This window comes from Dasypus novemcinctus, chromosome 25 (assembly GCF_030445035.2).
Source record: "Dasypus novemcinctus isolate mDasNov1 chromosome 25, mDasNov1.1.hap2, whole genome shotgun sequence".
Taxonomy (NCBI): Eukaryota; Metazoa; Chordata; class Mammalia; order Cingulata; family Dasypodidae; genus Dasypus; species Dasypus novemcinctus.
In genome coordinates, this window is record NC_080697.1 from 57894005 (window position 1) to 57899449 (window position 5445).

The 5445-nt window shown below is 39.8% G+C and overlaps 1 long non-coding RNA gene across 1 annotated transcript; it reads left to right on the forward strand.

The window, feature by feature from the left end:
- The first annotated feature begins 1270 nt into the window (after window positions 1-1270).
- LOC101444544 (uncharacterized) lies at window positions 1271-2373 on the forward strand. The gene is made up of 2 exons (XR_011647442.1): window positions 1271-1630; window positions 2146-2373. It is a non-coding gene; the product is annotated as an uncharacterized lncRNA (long non-coding RNA).
- The last annotated feature ends 3072 nt before the right edge of the window (window positions 2374-5445 follow it).

The window sequence follows — 5445 nt, forward strand, 5'->3', positions numbered from 1 at the left end:
CAGGCATGGTTGTACCTCTTCCTTGGTGCCAACCACTACCTTAATGTTTACATTTCAGCAGGTGATGCTGATGATGACAAAAACAATAACTACAACTGGAATATATTTTGAGTTGTCAGACAATCTCTAAACAGTTTACATGGTTTTTATTATTTTATCCTTACAACCACAAAATGAAATGAAGACCAGAATAAAAAGAAAGCTGAGGGCAGAGCAGTACCTTCCCAAACTCACACAGACAAGCACAAAAATCTCAGCAGACCAGGTCTTTCTGCCCTCATGGAACTTTCAATTGAATGAGGAGAAAGGGAATTGCACAAGCAGGTGGTGGGGTGAACGACTTTCCTGGCATTTTGTTGGCATTTTCTATTCTAATTCCTGACTTTTTCTTTCTCAGTTAAGGAGAATGAATAGAGTTCCTTTTAACTTCCTTCTTATCTTTTCTTCCTTCCACTGCACCCTTTTATTTATTATATATCCTACTTATACAGACGTCCATTGGTCAACATTATACCATTTAAACATATATATAAATGAGTGTCTTCATATTGAAATCATCATTATCCATAATCCCCACTTTCTCTTCTTCATTAATTTCCATATTTTGTTGAACATTTGGGGAATCCTAATTTCAAATGGCAATGCACAAATTGTTTAATAATGTTTTCTAGCAACATATTAAAATATCCAAACTTAAGAACCATGAATGGAAAAATATCTAAACCAAATATAAACAGTTTTTTTTTTTTTTTTTATAAACAGTTTTAATGAGTCTTTTTTCATCTCTGTTTTTCTATTTCTATATCTTATTACATGGATTACTTGTTTAATTTATTTGGAGTATTTCCTTTTCAAAAATATTCATGTACTGTACTATTCCATTGTCTGTGAATATCAAAAAAAAAATTAAGACCACTTGTTCCTATAAATATGAATCACATATTGTCTCAAAATAGAATTCCACATTCAAGTTGTTTTTCCTCAAAAATGTACAAAATGGAACCTAGTAACCAATGTTGCAAAGGGAAAGTCTAATGCCATTTTTATCATGGCCCACTTGTAGTTGTTTTCTTTTATTCTAGATGGTTTTAGAGGCACACACATACAAATATTTTACTCATAAATATTTGAGCAAAGGTGTAGCAGGGAGACTTATTAAGTCCCTAACAAGAATCATCACCTGTGAAAAACAAACATGGACACCAAGCAAATAGATGCATATTGTAAGTAGAGGGAGAAGGCAGATCAAAGGAACATCAAAGTGACTCAGGTAAGAGGAGGACCTTGGGCAGCCACCCCTCCCTAAGGTATTGACACATTTAGGTATTGACACATTTAGGTATTGACACATTTAGGTATTGACACAATTAGGTACTGACACACCTATAAATGCAGGACTGAACCTCTTCCCTCTCCACCACACCCAGCCTCCTGCTCTCCTGTCCTGGTCTGACCCCCAGGTGACTCTCAGCCATGAGGACCCTCACTGTCCTCTCTGCCATTTTCCTGTTGGCCTTCCTGACCCATGCTGAGCCCTTCGGAGAAAGCGCTGAGGAGCAGCCTGAGGCCCAGCAGAAAGATACGGCCATCTATTTTGCAGGGAATGCAAGGGCCATGCAAGAGGCTTCAGGTGAGAGCCCAGTGGTGCCACCAAAAGTCCAGCCATGATAGCATTCTCAAGTGAGGGCCTTCAAGCTAGAGAATCTTCTAGGGTTCTTGGAACACCAGAGGATTGGGTTCTAGGTGGTGTGCATGGGAGAATCAGCAGCTTCAGGGTCAGAGATTGACCAGCCTCTTCCAGTTGCTCCTTAGCACCTGCAGGCAGGGCTCAGAATCTGATGTGTGGGGATGGGTTGGAATGAGAGGGGAGTAATCCTGAATTTGGGAGCTGTATAGCAGGGGGTGTGATAAGCCTGTAAATGATAGACTAGATTGATTGAAGAATGATCCTTCATGAGCAACTCAGAGTAAGATTTATTTTTGCTTCTTGACAAACACATGAATTCTCTCCATCCTTTTATGAATGGTGTATATTGGTTGATTAGTGGAAGACATGGCATGTCTTAGAGCATCTCCCCTGGTCTGCTCTGCCTCTCCCCCTTCCCTCCTTTCCCACTGTGCCTGACATGCCCCTTCTCTTCCCAGGCCCTCAGCGGAGAGCCGCCTGCTTCTGCAGAACTGGGCGCTGCTTGTTCAATGAGCGTCAACTGGGGATCTGTATTCGCAATGGCAGACGTTACAACTTCTGCTGCAACTGAGATGCAAAGCAGTGCAAGATCCAATCTGAAGATCTTGAAAAGAGCGATTTTACTCTGTATGCTTTGTACTTTTTCTTACTTATCTATCCAAAATAAACTTAAAGCATTAGCCTCACTGTGTTTGGCCTGTGCTTATTTGTTTGTGTGAGTTGGAGTTTGGCTTTTCTCTGCTGTCCAATTTTATTGTGAATTCTGTCCTGAATGATTTACATTAAGAGGATCCTGCCTTTGCTTCCCAAAGATCCACAATTTGAGCATCAGACACCAATTGTAAAAAAAAAACAGCAGAAAACTAACGGGTTAATTGGTTATTTGAATCCAAAGAATTCTACACATTCATAATGCTATTCAGAAGAGGAACATCACTATAAAATTTATGAAAATGTGGTTGTTGATTCAAACCACATTTTGTTGTTGATTCAAAACACATTGTTGATACAATAGACTACTTTTATAAATTTAATTAGTGGGAAGTCATTGATATATATGGATATTTTTCTTATTTTAAGCAAATTTGTTCAGTATCTATAATTTTTTCAATGTGTATAAATGGTATAGAGCACAGTAAAGCCTAAGTGAACTGTAGGAAAAGAAAAATGAGAAGCATTCTGAGTAGGAATGGTTGACCAACCTAATGGTTTCACGTAATAAGCAGAGAGCAGAGCCCAGAAGCTGGTCACTGAGGTGACACTAATAACGTGAAATAGATGGTCCCCCAAGACATAGAAAGATAACTGAGTGAGTCCAATGTTCTAGAAAGGATCTGGTCTCAACCCTCCATACTTTTGAAGATATTCATTCTATTAAGTATAATAACTCCTAGTCATTTTAATAAAATGCGAGTGGGAAATATGTATGTGTTTATAATAGCAATGAAGTAAGTCAACATATTGTAATGACAATTACTTACAAAGCAACTCCCAAGCAAAACTTAAATAGCACCCTATCTGTGAGAAAGGCACGTTTTCAATATTGAAAGTAAAATAAAAGGGAAGAGGCTGTGGCTTAATCACTTGGGCTGCTATCTACCACATGGGAGGCCCTGGGTTCACATCCCAGGGCCTCCTTTTGAAGGCAGGCTCACCCACATGCTGCAGAGAGCCGCTAGGCAGCAAGCACCATGGAGAGCTGACTCAGCAAAGTGACAAAACAAAACTAACAGACACAGGGTGACAAGCGAGAACCCAGAGCAGCATGCAACAAATGGACACAGAGAGCAGACAGCATACCAAAAGCCACAAGTGAGGGGGGGTGGGCTATATAAAAAGTTAAATAAAAGGCAGTAATTTAAGAGTGCCATGACATGACAAAGGAAAGCATATTTGTTATTGAAATTAATAATCAGTTCTTGGGGTTTGATTCATCTTAGAGACACAACCAAGCCCCAGAGACAGCTATTTGACAACAAAAACTGCAACCTCATCTCACTTCTTCTTGGGTCTGGTAAGATTACAAAACCCTAGAAAGGAGGAAATTCAGGACAAATGAGAAAAATGTTAAGTTCACTTTTGTACAGATTTGATGTAATGGTATTAATAAATTTGTTATTGACCTTGAGTGTGTTTATCTGCCATTTGAGGTGTTAGAAGTTTTCTAAACAAATCAGGCATAGTAAATTTACTATCTAATGTAAGTCCCTTAGGAGAATTTAAATATCAAATTTGTATCAATATTTGTTTCCCAAAATAAGTACTTTTGGTTTTCAAAAGTATTGATTCAGCATTAAACTGTGCAAATAGTGGCTAGTGTTCTTTCCTGTGCACTGACGTCCTTTCATGATGTTAAAGAATCTACAGTGAACTCCAGCCTGGTCCTTCTGTTCTCACCGGAAGCCCCTTGATCAGAGCTCCCTTCCACGCCAGGAGCCTGATTCTCTTCCTTTACTTTCCAATATTCTTAGTGTCCAGTGTCCCTAAGTGATCTCTTTCCCTTTCTTTAGAGAGGCTAAAATCATATACCAGTTCCTCCATTCTATACCACCTTCCACCACATTTAATGTTTCTGAAATTCTACATGTGTCTTCTGTCTACATGCAAATGCAATGCAATAGTGCTTTATTTTTTTTAATATCTAAAATTGCTTAACACTTACCATTTTAGGATCAAGCGCACACGATGATACAGTGAATATCCATTAACCACCTACATCAGGTCAGGCATGGCACTGTCTTATAGCTGCCTATCAAACCATGCCATGTGGTAGGAAGAATGATTATCTGGATTTGGGGGGTGAGGGATGGAGATGGTGTAAAATCTGGGCTTTCATCCTTAGGTCCATCTGCCTCCAAGCCAGTGATCTCAGAATCTACCCACCACCACCTCCAAAATGTGAAAACTACCCTATTCTCCTTGCACTGTTTTTGTTTTGTTTTGTTTTGTTTTTTTATGTAATGGGGACTGAACCCAGGACCTTGTCCTTGGGGAGTGGGTGCTCAACCACTTGAGCTACATCTGGTCCCCCACATTCTATTTCTTCACCTTGAAACTCACTTTCAACGGATAATCTTGCCATCTAAGGCTCAGAGAAAATAAAAGTCATCAGATGGGAACTTCATAGACTTCAGGCTGCAAAACCAATTAAATGTGTCCCTATTTGCCACCTTGTTCCTTCCTGGAAAGTCATATTCCTCTTCTCCAAGGCTCATACCACCCATCTGGCCTTTGGGCCTCATCCCTTACCACAGCTGCAGGAACCTCTGCAATCCATTGATTATCCATTTTTCCTGAATTTTCAAAGACGTCCAACTCCTTCTCATAACTATTTAAATATATAAATCTTTTAAAAATATATATTTTCTTTAATCTCTCACCACCTGCAGCTATCACCCTGTCTTTCCTCCTCTTCATAGGTAAAGGAAACCTCTTGAAGAGTTGCCTATATCCACTATCTAATTTTAACTCCTCTTTACTCCCTGACCCTAGCAATGTGGCTTCTACCTCCAGCTCTCCCTTGAAACTGCTCTTGCCAAAGTCTCTGTTGCAGATACTTGTTTTCTGGCCAATTGCTGCTCCATCTCTTACCTAGAGGTTCAGAGGGCCATACCCTACTTTCCTGGCCTTCTTGACAATGAGGGCATGTGTCTGTGACCCACTTCTAGGCAACTGGAGCAGAGAAGTCTGCTGGTGGGTGACCTGGAGAAGACTGTCATCTCTGATAGGAATGCAGACAAGCCCAAATACAGTATATT